This window comes from Somniosus microcephalus, unplaced genomic scaffold, assembly GCF_052327205.1.
Source record: "Somniosus microcephalus isolate GS21.2 unplaced genomic scaffold, FLI_Smic_1.0 unresolved_chr1, whole genome shotgun sequence".
NCBI lineage: Eukaryota > Metazoa > Chordata > Chondrichthyes > Squaliformes > Somniosidae > Somniosus > Somniosus microcephalus.
In genome coordinates, this window is record NW_028225179.1 from 103,313,265 (window position 1) to 103,329,539 (window position 16,275).

Sequence of the window (16,275 nt, forward strand, 5' to 3'; positions counted from 1 at the left end):
ACTTTTTCTGTATTTTGGGCTTTTCTTTCATATTGTTAATGTCACTCATACTGATTAAGTTTGCTTTTGCCCCAGTGTCTAGTTTCAAGGTAACTAATCCTCCATTTACCTGCAGTGGGATCATCCATTTGTCCACTTTTACTGCATTGACTTTATGTTCAGCATTGTCCATTTCTGAGGGCTGCACATTTTCTGTATCTTTTTTGATATCGTCACATGACACCATTCCTACAAAAAATGTCTCACTTAAATCAGTGTCCTCAATCACATTAACTCATTGCCCTTTCGTCGTTTTTACTTTTGAAAAGCATTGTTTGGCAAAGTGATTCTTTCCATTACACTTTGTGTACATTTTCCAAATGCTGGGCATTGTCTTAACTGGTGTTTGTAACCACAGCGTTTACAATTAGAAATTTCATCCTCCGATTGCTTTTCATTTCTGTTCTGCCCACGTTTCTTCCCCTTGTAGGACACAGCACCAACAGCAGCATTATCACTCATTACATTCGCATCATTATTGATTTCACTGAAAGTCTTCGCATGATTTCGAGCTAGCTCGCTGGCTTGGCATATTTTCACCGCATTTTCCAAATTTAGTTCGGTTTCTCTCAACAGACGTTCCCTGACTTTTTTATCATGAATACCAAACACAATCTGGTCATGAATCATGGATGCTTTGAGCTCAGAGAAATTACATGTCTGTGCTTTCAGTTTCAGATCTTATAAAGCTATCAAAAGTCTCATTTTGTTGCTGTGTCCGAGAACGGAAGATGTATCTTTCATACGTCTCATTCTTTTTGGGAGGGCAATGTGCATCAAATTTTTTTAGCACATCTTCTAATTTTTCTCTGTTCTCCACTGGATTAAATACAAATGTATTAAATACCTCTATCGCCTGTGGGCCTGCAACCATAAGCAGCAATGCTATCTTCCTTGCGTCTGGCTTCATACCGAATCTGATGGCTGCAATGTAGAGTTCGAATTGCTGTTTAAAAGTCTGCCAGTTGTAGTCGATTTTTTCTGTGAGATTCAAACGCTCTGGTAGCTTCAAATTCTCCATGTCGCTTTTCACAATTTTCAGCAGATCTTCACCACCCTTGTACCATGTTATGTTCATTAATAACTAGACATTCTTATTATGAACACAGCTAGCTTCTAGCTAGTCATTTATTCAGTACATGTTCTCTAGGTACAGTATCTGTAGAGATGCTGCATGTGTGCTCCTGTGTGTAGGCTGCCATCTTGACTGTTGCCTTGTGGGTAGCCTAGCCTCATGGGTAATGTAGCCTTAATATATATAAGCTGGATAGTGTAGTCTTATACATACAGCTACCCTGTCAATCCCCTTCAGAATCTTGTAAGTTTCAATGAAATCACCTCTCATTCTTCTAAACTCCAGAGAGTATAGGCCCATTCTACACAATCTCTCCTCATAGGACAGCCCTCTCATCCCAGGAATCAATCTAGTGAACCTTCATTGCACCACCTCCAAGGCAAGTATATCCTTCCTTAGATAAGGAGACAAAAACTGTGCACAGTACTCCAGGTGTGGTCTCACCAAGGTCCTGTACAATTGTAGCAAGACTTCCTTACTCTTATACTCCAACCCCCTTACAATAAAGGCCAAGATGCCATTTGCCTTCCTTATTGCTTGCTGTACCTGCATGTTAGCTTTCTGTGATCCTTGAAGTACTCCACTAGTTACAGCCTGCCAACCTGAAAAAGATCGGTTTATCCCATCTCTGTTTTCTGTCTGTTAACCAATCCTCTATCCATGCTACTATATTACCCCCAACCCCATGAGCTCTAATCTTGTGTAATAACCTTTCATGTGGCACCTTATCGAATGCCTTTTGGAAATCCAAATATACCATATCCACTGGTTCCCCTTTAACTACCCTGCTAGTTACATTCTTAAAAAACTCTAATAAATTTGTCAAACACGATTTCCCTTTCATAAAACTATGTTGACTCTGCCTAATCATGTTATGATTTTCTAAGTGCCCTGATACAACTTCCTTAGCAATGAATTCCAGCATTTTCCTGATGACTGATGTCAGGCTAACTGGCCTGTAGTTCCTTGTTTTCTCTCCCCCTCCGATCTTGAATAGCGGTGCTACATTTGCGACCTTCCAATCCACTGGGACTGTTCTAGAATCTAGGGAACTTTGGAAGATCAAAAGGCATCCACTATCTCTTCAGCCATCTCTTTTAGAACCCTAGGCCGTCAGGTCCAGGGGATTTATCGGCTTTTAGTCCCATTAGTTTCTCTAATACTTCTTTACTTATATTAATTACGTTAAGTTCCTCATCCTCATTAGACCCTTGGTTCCCCACCATTTTTGGTATGCTTTTTGTGTCTTCTACTCTGAAGACAGATACAAAATATTTGTTTAACGTTTCTGCCATTTCCATAATATCTCAGCCTCTAAGGGACCAACGGTTCCTTTTGCTGCTCTCTTCCTTTTTACATACTTGTAGAAGCCCTTACATTCTACTTTTATATTTCTTGCTAGTTTTCTCTCATTCTATTTTTTTCCTTTTTATCAATTTTTTGGTCATCCTTTGCTGGTTTCTGAAACTCTCCCAATCCTCATAGAAAAGAACTGTTCCCATTGGCGGAGGATCGAGAACCAGAGGACACAGAATTAAGGTGACAGGCTGAAGGTCCAAAGGCAACATGAGGGAAAACTTTTTTACACAGCGAGTGGTTAGGATCTGGAATGCACTGCCTGAAAGGGTGGTGGAGGCAGATTCAATCGTGGCTTTCAAAAGGGAATTAGATAAGTACCTGAAGGAAAAAAATTGCAGGGCTATGGAGAAAGGGCGGGGGAGTGGGACTAGCTGAAGTGCTCTTGCAGAGAGCCAGCATGGGCGTGACGGGCTGAATGGCCTCCTACTGTGCTGTAACCATTCTATGATTCTAACACCATCAGCTCGATCTCCCAGTCTGATCACTGTGTTCCTCTCTGACCCAGGACTCACTGGACAGTGATCAGACTGGGACTCCTGGCTGATTGTGTTCCTCTGAAACAGGTCTCACTGGACAATCAGCAAGGGGTCCCAGTCTGATCACTGTCCAGTGAGTCCTGGGTCAGAGAGGAACACAATCAGCCAGGAGTCCCAGTCTGAGCACTGTCCAGTGAGTCCTGGGTCAGAGAGGAACACAATCAGCTAGGGGTCCCAGTCTGAACACTGTCCAGTGAGTCCTGGGTCAGAGAGGAACACAATCAGCTAGGGGTCCCAGTCTGAACACTGTCCAGTGAGCTCTACTGGAAAGTGTGAGTGTCTGGATGTCAAATAAGATGATGTTCTGATGTCCTCATGCTTGAATCGCTCAATCTAAGGTCCAACATAAAGAATGGCCTCTTGAGTGAGGGCCCAGAGCTGCTGCCCCAGTGATCTGTACCCAGCAGCAGGCAGCACCTTCAGGAGAGGGCGAAGAGAGCAGGACACGACAGAAAGTGGGCACAAAGCTGTGGAGTTTCTTACCTGGAGAGATTATCTGTTTCATTTCCTTCCACACTGTGTAGAGTAATGGGCCTGGAAACTGTGTATTTCAGACTTGCAGACACCAGGATCTCTTCATCTTCACCTTCCTCACCTTTGTCCAGGTACCTGTTTGAATGAGATTGATTCAGTCACTCAGTGGAGGATACAAACTGTGAACACAGTGTCAGGCCGTGTGTGGGTTTGGATTGGATACTCACCTTTCTCTCAATCTGTTCAGTTCCTGCAGGACAGAGAATCAGAAACATTTTAATAAATATACGGAACTGTTTAGATTTTACATTTTAATGATGTATAATCAGTGGTTTTAGTAAAATGTGAAGGGATCTGGGTGGAGTTTCACTGACGGGCTCCAGTGATGTGAAACCACGTCAGTTACCCCCGGAATACACTGGACAGGGTTTCCTCTGCTGCTGAAGACTTTGAAGGTTCACTGATACTTTCCAACATGTCACTGCTCTCAGGGCCAGCACCCATGGGACTGAACCCCAACATGTCACTGCTCTCAGGGCCAGTACCCATGGGACTGAACCCCAACATGTTACTGCTCTCAGGGCCGATACACATGGGACTGAACCCCAACATGTCACTGCTCTCAGGGCCAGCACCCATGGGACTGAACCCCAACATGTCGCTGCTCTCAGGGCCGATACCCATGGGACTGAACCCCAACATCTCACTGCTCTCAGGGACAGCACCCATGGGACTGAAGCCCAACATGTCACTGCTCTCAGGGACAGCACCCATGGGACTGAAGCCCAACATGTCACTGCTTTCAGGGCTATCACCCATGGGACTGAACCCCAACATGTCACTGCTCTCAGGGCCGATACCCATGGGACTGAACCCCAACATGTCACTGCTCTCAGGGCTATCACCCATGGGACTGAACCCCAACATGTCACTGCTCTCAGGGCCGATACCCATGGGACTGAACCCCAACATGTCACTGCTCTCAGGGCCCGCACCCATGGGACGCAAACCCAACATCTCACTGCTCTCAGGGACAGCACCCATGGGACTGAACCCCAACATGTCACTGGTCTCAGGGCCAGCACCCATGGGACTGAACCCCAACATGTCACTGCTCTCAGGGCCGATACCCATGGGACTGAACCCCAACATGTCACTGCTCTCAGGGACAGCACCCATGGGACTGAAGCCCAACATGTCACTGCTCTCAGGGCAAGCACACATGGAACTGAACCCCAACATATCACTGCTCTCAGGGCCAGTACCCATGGGACTGAACCCCAACATGTTACTGCTCTCAGGGCCGATACCCATGGGACTGAACACCAACATCTCACTGCTCTCAGGGACAGCACCCATGGGACTGAAGCCCAACATGTCACTGCTTTCAGGGCTAGCACCCATGGGACTGAACACCAACATATCACTGCTCTCAGGGCCGATACCCATGGGACTGAACCCCAACATGTCACTGCTCTCAGGGCTAGCACCCATGGGACTGAACCCCAACATGTTACTGCTCTCAGGGCCAGCACCCATGGGACTGAACCCCAACATGTCACTGCTCTCAGGGCTAGCACCCATTGGACGCAACCCCAACATCTCACTGCTCTCAGGGACAGCACCCATGGGACTGAACCCCAACATGTCACTGGTCTCAGGGCCAGCACCCATGGGACTGAACCCTAACATCTCACTGCTCTCAGGGACAGCACCCATGGGACTAAACCCCAACATGTCACAGCTCTCAGGGCTAGCACACATGGAACTGAACCTCAACATGTCACTGCTCTCAGGGCCAGTACCCATGGGACTGAACCCCAACATGTTACTGCTCTCAGGGCCGATACCCATGGGACTGAACCCCAACATGTTACTGCTCTCAGGGCTGATACCCATGGGACTGAACCCCAACATCTCACTGCTCTCAGGGCCAGCAGCCATTGGACTGAACCCCAACATGTCACTGCTCTCAGGGCCAGCATCCATGGGACTGAACCCCAACATATCACTGCTCTCAGGGCTAGCACCCATGGGACTGAACCCCAACATCTCACTGCTCTCAGGGACAGCACCCATGGGACTGAACCCCAACATGTCACTGCTCTCAGGGCAAGCACACATGGAACTGAACCCCAACATATCACTGCTCTCAGGGCCAGTACCCATGGGACTGAACCCCAACATGTTACTGCTCTCAGGGCCGATATCCATGGGACTGAACCCCAACATCTCACTGCTCTCAGGGACAGCACCCATGGGACTGAAGCCCAACATGTCACTGCTTTCAGGGCTATCACCCATGGGACTGAACCCCAACATGTCACTGCTCTCAGTGCCGATACCCATGGGACTGAACCCCAACATGTTACTGCTCTCAGGGCCAGCACCCATGGGACTGAACCTCAACATCTCACTGCTCTCAGGGACAGCACCCATGGGACTGAACCCCAACATGTTACTGCTCTCAGGGCCAGTACCCATGGGACTGAACCCCAACATGTTACTGCTCTCAGGGCCGATACCCATGGGACTGAACCCCAACATGTTACTGCTCTCAGGGCCGATACCCATGGGACTGAACCCCAACATCTCACTGCTCTCAGGACCAGCAGCCATTGGACTGAACCCCAACATGTCACTGCTCTCAGGGCCAGCATCCATGGGACTGAACCCCAACATATCACTGCTCTCAGGGCTAGCACCCATGGGACTGAACCCCAACATATCACTGCTCTCAGGGCCAGCACCCATGGGACTGAACCACAACATGTCACTCATATAAGCACAAGTGAGAAACGAAGAAATCTGAGAGGAGATAACCTTTTTCCTGAGCAAAGAAAATTCTATAACCTATTGGAGATATTCGGATGGTGAGTCGATTGATGATACTTAGAAACAAAGAAACATAGAAGATAGGAGCAGGAGTAGGTCATTCGGCCCTTCGAGCCTGCTCCGCCATTCAATGAGATCATGGCTGATCATCCAAACCCTAGCACCCGGTCCCTACACCGACAGCCATCCCACACAAGCCCTACCCCCGTAACCCCATAACCCCACGTATTTAATCCCCCCCTAACACTAAGGGCCAATTTTTGTCATGGCCAATCAACCTAACCCGCACATCTTTGGACTGTGGGAGGAAACCGGAGCACCCGGAGGAAACCCACACAAACACGGGGAGAATGTGCAAACTCCACACAGACAGTGATATATTGCTCAATGTTGGTATGCACTGTTTGGCTTGTAATAACAGTGAAAGGTTAGAGTGATAGGACAAGGACAAGATCAATTTCCCTCCCTCACTCAGGTTCTCAGAACCTGTTGCCGGGAAACACAGAGTCATTTTCAGTAGTAATGGTCTGTAACCCTGGTAACAGCTGTAAACACAGCTCTGAGTTATACTGCCGACTGCAAACCACAGTCAAGCTAGGGGAAGCCGAGGACTGTGTTCCTGTATTTAAAGATATTGGTCGACTTCTCAGTGTCAGTGAAGTGCTTAATATCTGCGAAGAGTGGACTGTCCTCTCAGCTCATTACTAACATTGGAAACATAAAGGGGACCAGCAAGAGGTTTAATAAGTTGCCTTCACTCTGGTTCCAGTTACACTGCAGCCAGTGTGAGGTCCTGACAGTGTGGGACAGTCTGCTCAACACTCAGAGCTCAATCCTGACTGATACCCGTTTGTCCTCAGTTATACTGCACATTGTGCATTGTTGTGATGGGGTTTGAGCCCGATTATAAAGTGCTGTTTACACTTGCACCAACAGCTTGGGGATTGGGTTATAAAGGGTCACCTTGAGAAAAGAGATACTGTCTTGCTGCTCGATGTCTACACAAAGGTTCAGTCTGTTCTCTTCAAGTGACGTCAATTCTTCTTCAATACTTTCCAAGTTTTTCTCCATTGGTCGCAGATCTTCCTCCTTTTGTCTCTTCAGCTTGTCGATTAAATGTTTCTCTTTGTCTTCAAGATATCGATGGATTTTGGCAAATTGTGCGGAGATGTCTTGCTCCAGGGATCCTGTGAGTTGCTAAGATGGTGAGAGAGATCATTTAAGCAGCGGGTTGTTAAAGGGTGGCAGTGTTTAAAGGTAACAGCAGTAATACTCACACCCAGTTCTGAAATCTTCCCCTCCTGCTGCCGTTTTAATTCACTTTTACTTTTCTTTTCCTCCTCCATGGAATCCAAGGCCGATTTCAGCTGGTCCTAAAAATGGAATCAGATCTCACCATAACCCATTGCAATGTCTGCTGTTTATTCCCAAACTGTGGCGACAGCTGTTCAGGTTTTTAACCAGACACTAGTGTTTATATTGTGTATTAAATTACTTATGTGAGTCACACAGTCCATTGAAAACTGCTAGAGAAACAATTCCTGTGGGAATTACAATATTTAAAAGGACCACACTTGCTGCCGGGACTCTGAACAGCCACTTAGTGACACTTTAGTAGGACTTCCAATGTTAATCTCAACAGTGGCCTGGCACGGCTTCATGTTAAAGCCCCACATGGTGCTGGTGATCTTATTCCCCGCAATTCACTCAAAATGCTTTCTGAAAAAATGTTTAGCTGCAATTTTCCCCTCAGTAACTGAAATTTCTCATTTCCAAAATTAGGTTTAAAACAAATTTAAAAAAAAACATTGTTCGCAATAACATAGTTACATGTATCCATTGACTTCTCTTTTTTTAATCTTTAAATGCATTCATTAACATTTTTATTTGAAGGCCTCAGCCTCTCCCAAAAGCCTGGGCTTAGAGTTGATATTTTTGCCTGGAGCTTTGATTCTGTTCGCTGAATGCAGATCGTGCGGTCTGTGCAAGCGCAGTGAACCCAGTTCAATGGATGGAATATTTTTCTGCAGCTTCGAGCAGTTTCTGCTTAGCTATGTTTCCAAATGAATTGAAGCACAGCAAGAGGAGAAATTTCAGAAGATTTATTAAGATCTGCACAGAGCGGGATTAAACCAAGTGGACTTCAACAGAGTGTTTTATTTGGGAATTTGGAAAGAGTGGCAATTCGGAGAAGAGTGGGAAGGAGTTGCTGCTTTTTGCCTACAGTACTTGTATTGCTATGTGATGCAGGTAGATAGTTAATTTCAGTACAGTTAACTTAATCTAGATCAAGTAAGTAGTCAAGAAACTACACTGTAAACTAAGTTATCGAACTACAAATTTAATTAAATATAACAAGGTCATATCGGGATGGCAGTGCAGGTGGTGTGCCACATCTGCAGCATGTGGGAGGTTGTGGAGAGCATTGTGATCCCGGACAACCATGTTTGCAGCAAGTGCCTGCATCTTGAGGCACTTCAGCTCAGAGTTTTTGAGCTGGAGTCTGAGGTGCAGACATTGCGGGGCATCAGGGATGGGGAGAGTTACCTGGACACTTTGATCCAGTCACAAACCATATGTTAGGTATTGGTACAGGTCTGGTTAGTCGTCAGGAACAGAAGGGTGTGACTGCAACTCAGGCAGGTAAGGTGACCCCAGGTGCAATGCTGGAGGAGCCTCAGCCTTTGCCCTTGTCCAACAAGTATGAGGTTCTTGCTGCCTGTGTGGATGAGGGAATAGCCTGCAGGATAGATGAGCAAGCTTACCATGGCATCACGGTGCAGGAGGCCATTCAAGTGGGGGGACAAGTGGGGGGAGTGAAAGGGAATGTAGCTGTGGTAGGGGACAGTATAGTCAGGAGGATAGATACTGTTCTCTGCAGCCGTGACCGAGATATCCGAAGGTTGTGTTGCTTGCCCAGTGCCAGGGTTAAAGACATCTCCTCATGGCTGGGGAAGAACTTGGAGTGGGAGGGGGAGGATCCAGTTGTCGTGGTCCACGTAGGAACCAACGACATAGGTAGAACTAGGAATGAGGTTCTGCTGAGGGAGTTTGAGGAGCTAGGATCCAAATTAAAAAGCAGAACCTCAAAGGTAATAATCTCTGGATTGTTACCTGAGCCAAGCGCAAATTGGCATAGGGACAAACAGATCAGAGGTTTAAATGCGTGGCTCAAAGAGTGGTGTGGGAGGAAGGGTTTTCAGTTGATGGAGCACTGGCAACAGTACTGGGGAAAGAGGGACCTGTTCCATTGGGACAGGCTACAGTTAAACCGGGCTGGGACCTGTGTCCTGGCGAACTGAATAACAAGGGCAGTAGACTAGGGCTTTAAATTAATGAAGTGGGGGAGGGGTGCTGGGAGGATTCAGGAAAGAGTAAATTTAAAAGCAGTGAGGGAAATGTCAAGGCTCTCGAGCAGAGTAGAGTTTTGGGTAAAAATAAGCAGAGTTGGTCAGGAAGGGACAGAGAGAGTAACAAAGGTAATAAGGCATCAGTGACTAAGGTGGCATCAGGGAAAAATAGAAATAAGTCAAAGCTAAAGGCACTATATCTGAATATGCGAAGCATTTGCAACAAAATAGATGAATTAATAGCGCAGATAGAAATTAACAGGTTTGATCTAATCGCCATAATGGAGACATGGTTGCAAAGTGACCAAGGTTGGGAATTAAATAGTCCAGGACACTTCACTTTTAGAAGAGATAGGCAAAATGGAAAAGGAGGAGAGGCAGCCCTGATAATGAAGGATGAGATAAAGAAGTAGAGAGAAAGGATTTTAGCTCTGACAATTAAGAAGTAGAATCAGTTTGGCTGGAGCTAAGCAAATGCAAGGAGCATAAAACATTGATGGGAGTTGTTTAATGCCCCCCAAATATTAGTTGTAATGTAGGGCAGAGTATAAATCAGCGGTTCAAGATGATGGCTCACCACCACCTCTTCAAGGGCAATTAGGGATGGGCAATAAATGCTGGCCTTGCCAGCAATACCCAGATCCCATGAATGAATTAAAAAAATGGAAATTAGAGGCTCATATAACAAGTGTAATACAGTTATCATGGGGGTCTTTAATCTACATATAGACTGTGCAAACCAAATTTGCAGTAGTAGTGTGGAGGATGAATTCATGGTATGCATGCAAAATAGTTTTCTAGATCAGTATGTTGAGGTACCAACTAGGGAACAGGCTATTTTAGATCTAGTATTGTGCAATGAGAAAGGGTTAATTAATAACCTTGTACTAAAGGGGTCTTCAGGGAAGAGTGACCATAATATGATAGAATTTTAAATTGAGTTTGAAAGTGATTTTGTTAAATTTGAAACTAGGGTCTTAAATCTAAACAAAGCAAACTACGTAGGTATGAGGGGCGAGGTGGCTACGGTAGATTGGGAAACTACATTAAAAGGTATGATGGTAGACAAACAATGGCTAGCATTTAAAGAATGAATACATAAATTACAACAAATAAACATTCCTTTAAGGCACAAAAACCCCACAAGAAAAGTGGTCCAACCATGGCTAACAAGAGAAGTTAAAGATAGTATTAGATCAAAGGAAGAGGCTTATAATGTTGCCAAAAAAGTAATAAGTCTGAGGATTCGGAGGATTTTAGAATTGAGCAAAGGAGGACCAAGAAATTGATAAAGAAAGGGAAAATAGAATATGACAATAAACTAGCGAGAGACCTAAAAACAGACTGTAAAAGGTTCTATAGGTATGTAAAAAGGTAAAGGTTAGCAAAAATAAATGTGGGTCCCTTACAGGCTGAAACAGGAGAAATTATAATGGGGAATAAGGAAATGGCTGGGAAATTAAACAAATACTTTGTGTCTGTTTTCACAGAAGAAGACGCAAAAATCTTCCCAGAAATAGTGGCGAACCAAGGCTCGAGCGAGAATGAGGAATTGAAAGAAATTAGTATTAGTAAAAAAATAGTCCTGGAGAAATTATTGGGAGTGAAAGCCAATAAATCCCCTGGACCTGATGGCCTACATCCGAGGGTTTTGAAAGAGGTGCCTATAGAGATAGTGAATGCATTGGTTGTCATTTTCCAAAATTCCATAGATTCTGGAACGGTTTCCATGGATTGGCATGTAGCAAATGTAACCCCACTATTTAAGAAAGGCGGGAGAGAGAAAACAGGAAACTACAGACCAGTTAGCCTGACATCAGTAGTAGGGAAAATGCTAGAATCTATTATTAAGGACGTGGTAACAGGGCACTTAGAAAAGAATAATATGATTAAGCAGAGTCAACACGGATTTATGAAAGGGAAATCGTGTTTGACAAATCTGTTAGCATTTTTTGAGGTTGTAACTAGCAGAAAAGATGTGGTGTATTTAGATTTTCAGAAGGCATTCGATAAGGTGCCACATAGGAGGTTATTAAACAAAATTAGGGCTCATGGGATTGGGGGTAATATACTAGCATTGATTGAGAATTGGTTAACAGACAGAAAACCGAGAGTAGGAATAAGTGGGTCATTTTCGGATTGACAGGCTGTAACTAGTGCGGTACCATAAGGATCAGTGCTTGGGCCTCAGCTATTCACAATCTACATCAATGATTTGGATGAGGGGACCAAATGTAATATATCCAAGTCTGCCGATGATACATAACTGGGTGGGAATGTAAGTTGTGAGGAGAAAGCAAGGAGGCTTCAAGGGGAGATAGACAGTCTAAGTGAGTGGGCAAGATCATGGCAAATGGAATATAATGTGGAGAACTGTGAAGTTATCCACTTTGGTAGGAAAAATAGAAAAGCAGAGTATTTTTTAAATGGTGAGAGATTCGGAAATGTTGGTGTTCAGAGGGACCTGGGTGTCCTTGTACACAAATCACTGAAAGTTAACATGCAGGTACAGCAAGCAATTAGGAAAGCATGTGGTATGTTGGCCTTTATTACAAGAGGATTTGAGTATGAGTCTTACTGCAATTATATAGGGCCCTGGTGAGACCACACCTGGGGTATGGTGTACAGTTTTGGTCTCCTTACCTAAGGAAGGATATACTTGCCATAGAGGGAGTGCAACGAATGTTCTCCAGACTGGTTCCTGGGATGGGGTGATTGTCCTATGAGGAGAGATTGAGTAGACTAGGCCTATATTCTCTAGAGTTTAGAAGAATGAAAAGTGATCTCATTGAAACATACAAAATTCTTACAGGGCTTGACATAGTAGATGCTGGGAAGATGTTTCCCCTGGCTGGGGAGTCTAGAACCAGGGGTCACAGTCTCAGAATAAGGGGTCGTCCATTTAGAACTGAGATGTGGAGAAATTTCTTCACTCAGAGGGCGGTGAATCTTTGGAATTCTCTACCCCAGAGGGCTGTGGAGGCTCAGTCGTTAAGTATATTCAAAACAGAGATAGATAGATTTTTGGATATTAAGGGAATCAAGGGATATGGGGATAGTGCAGGAAAGTGGAGATGAGGTAGAAGATCAGCCATGATCTTATTGAATGGCGGAGCAGGCTCGAAGGGCCAAATGGCCTCGACCTGCTCCTATTTCTTATGTTCTTATGAAGTTTATATTGAGTAATTTTGTAAACAGCGAATGTGCGTGTGTAAAGGCGAGAGTGTGGGCTACAGATCAAATCCCTGAGATTCCTGAGGCTGGGAGGAAAATGTCTGGCTCCCATAGGGTGAGAGGACACTGGGAATACCGGGAATGGTGTGAGCACCTGCCAGGAATATGATTCCCACATAGTTATATATAACAAATATTGTAATGTAACTGGTTCCCTTCAGTTATTTAATTTAAATACTGTAATGAAACCGATTCCCTATTGTTATTTAATGTAAATATTGTAATGAATCTCTTGCCCTGTAGTTATTTTTGTTGTGTCCGTGTATAAATAAGACACGGACTGCAGGAGAACGGTGCAACAGGTGTTTACTGAACTTAGGGTACACTGGAACTAACTGTACAGATTACTACTCAGTGTTATATACAGGTGTGGCCACTGCTGGTACTGCAGTATACAGGGGCTGTAAAAGATAGTTCCTCTCTTAAAGGTACATACATTACAATTCCTCCCCTTTTAGATTAACAGTACCATAACACTCATTTAACAATTAAATATTAAACTAATTACAATTACAATTTTGTACAATACACATTAGCTGAAATTAATCTCTTTATAAATTCAGTCTCTGGGGAGGCTTCCTGATCCTTTCTGGATAGCGCCTTTCCCGAGTGTCTTGCTCTTGTGGCGGAGGCGATTCTGGCCCCTTATCGTTGGTTGGTTCATCAGCTTCCGATGCTACTGTTTCTGAGGTAGATGCAACCTGTACTTCGGGTTCATCACCAGGTACGTATGGGCGAGGCATGGGGTTGACTTGTTCCTGGGACTCTAGGATCTGGTCAGCATGGCGTCTCACGATGCTCTCCCCAACGTCCACTGTGTACATTAGTGGTCCCTGCCATGTGCATATCGTTCCTGGCTGCCATTTTTCTGTAAGGTAGTCGCGGGCCAAGACTGGTTGCTCTACCTTGAAGCTCCTTGTTGGCTTCTCATGGATGTGCTGGAATTGCTTATTCTCAACATCTCGTCGTACGTTTGGTCTGAGCAAATCCAGGCGAGATCTTAACCTGCGGTTAAAGAACATCATGGCTGGGGCCTGGTTGATGACTGCATGTGTTGCATTCCGGTAGGCTAACAGGAAATTGTCCACCTTGTGCTGCAGTGGAATGTTGTCGTTGTACATCGCCTTTATTGCTTTTTTAAAGGTTTGTACGAACCTCTCAGCCAATCCATTTGTGGCTGGATGATACGGGGCGGATGTATAATGCTTTACCCCATTATTCTTCAAGAACCTCCGGAAATCATCGGACACAAACTGTGGTCCATTGTCGGAGCAAATCTGTTCTGGCAAGCCATTCCTGGCAAAAATGGTCCGTAGGACTGCAATAGTTTTCTCCGTGGTGGTGGAGGACATTTTGATGACCTCTGGCCATTTCGAGTGTGCATCCATGGCTATTAAAAACATTGAGTCCATGAATGGACCAGCAAAATCAATATGCACCCGTTGCCATGGAGATGAGGGCCACTCCCATGGGTGTAGAGGGGCCTGTGGTGGTGCATTTTAGACTTTCTGGCATCCTGAGCAGCTCTTGGTCAGGTCCTCGATTTCTTTATTGATTCCCGGCCACCACACAAACGCCCTGGCTAGGCTTTTCATTTTTACCCCTCCCAGATGACCTTCATGAAGCTCATTGAGCACTCTATCTCTCAACTTGGGTGGAATTACCACTCAGGATCCACACATCAAGGTCCCCCGGCACACTGACAGCTGTTCTCTCCTTGTCGAGAATGCTGGCAACAGTGAGTCGCCATGTGCTGGCCATCCCTTCACCGTCAAATCATATACCCGAGAAAGTGTCGGGTCATTTCGGGTTTCCTTCTCGATACACGCGTTTGTTACCGGTAGGCATTCGACTATAGTTGAATGGAATATTTTGACAGGATCCACTGCAGGTGCTTCCTCCACCGTAGGCAGTGGCAGGCATGATAGCCCATCAGCGTTTCTATGCTGTTGCGTGCCCTTATACTCAATTTCATATTGATGCGCCCCTACAAAAAGTGACCATCTTTGTAGCCGTTGCGCAGTCATTACCGGAACGCCCTTCTTTGGGTTAAAGATGGAGACAAGAGGCTGGTGATCAGTCAGCAAGGTGAATTTCTGCCCGTGCAGATAGTGATTGAACTTCTTCACCCCCCACACGAGGCTGAGGGCCTCCCTGTCAATCTGGGCGTAGTTGCGCTCGGCTGAGGTTAATGAACGTGACGCAAAAGCTATTGGCCTCTTTGAGCTGTCAAGGAATTTGTGCGACAGCACCGCTCCAATGCCGTAGGGTGATGCATCACATGCCAACCGAATTGGTAGTGCTGGATTGTAATGGGCCAATACCTCCTTTGAAGTGATTAGGGTTTTGCTTTTCTGGAAAGCACGTCTACATTCGTCACTCCACTTCCATGGCACCCCAGTTTGCAGTAGGGTGTTCAGTGGGTGTAGTATTGTAGACAAATTTGGCAAGAACTTATGGTAGTAGTTTACCAGCCCGAGGAACGACCTCAGTTGTGACACATTTTCCGGTGCTGGAGCCTTGACTACTGCCTCAATCTTTTCTGGGGACTTATGTAACCCCTCTTCATCAATAACGTGGCCACAATACGAGATTTGTTTCCTGAAAAACTCGCATTTGGGGCGATTGGTCGGAGCCCATACTCCTGTAATCTAGTGAGCACCTGCTCCAGGTTGGCAAGGTGATCACTGTCATTTTCGCCTGTAACCAGGATGTCATCCAAATAACACTGGGTCCCTGGGATTCCTTGCAGGGCTTGTTCCATTGCCCTCTGCCAAATAGCCGGAGCTGATGCTACCCCGAATACCAGCTGGTTGTATTGGTAGAGACTTTTATGCGTGTTGATTGTGAGGTATTTTTTTGATGCTTCTTCTACCTCCATTTGCAGATACGCTTGGGCCAGATCAATCTTAGTGAAACGTTTCCCTCCAGATAGTGAGGCGAAAATATCTTCAATCCGCGGAAGTGGATATTGTATGGTGTGGAGGACTGGGTTCACAGTTACCTTAAAGTACCTACAGATGCGAACCTTCTTTGGCTCCCCAGGCGTGCTGTTCAACAACTTTTTCATTACAGGAACAATGGGTGTAGCCCACTCGCTCCAGTCCACCTTGGACAGTACACCTGAATGCTCCAGACTCTCCAGCTCTGCTTCGACGGCAGGGCGGATCGCATAAGGTACTGGTCTGGCCTTAAAAAATTTTGGGTTTGCGTTTTCCTCAATTTTGATCATCGCAGTTATGCCTTTTAGTGTTCCGAGTCCTTGCTGGAACACTTCTTTCGTGTCAGTTAGGATCTTTGACAGTCGCCCAGGTGTGACGTCGTCATCCATTTTGTCAGCCACAGTCAGTGCCTGAATAGAATGCAAATCCAT

At 45.5% G+C, this 16,275-nt stretch overlaps 1 pseudogene across 1 annotated transcript in view; it reads right to left on the reverse strand.

The window, feature by feature from the left end:
- Positions 1-16,275, reverse strand: part of LOC147095673 (zinc-binding protein A33-like) — a 35,375-nt pseudogene that overhangs the window by 15,789 nt on the left and 3,311 nt on the right. Inside the window, exons 3-6 of the transcript XR_015074813.1 lie at positions 7,596-7,691; positions 7,282-7,515; positions 3,711-3,733; positions 3,493-3,618 (exon numbers count right to left, since the gene is read on the reverse strand). The product of XR_015074813.1 is annotated as a zinc-binding protein A33-like (transcript). The remainder of the gene's footprint in view (positions 1-3,492; positions 3,619-3,710; positions 3,734-7,281; positions 7,516-7,595; positions 7,692-16,275) is intronic.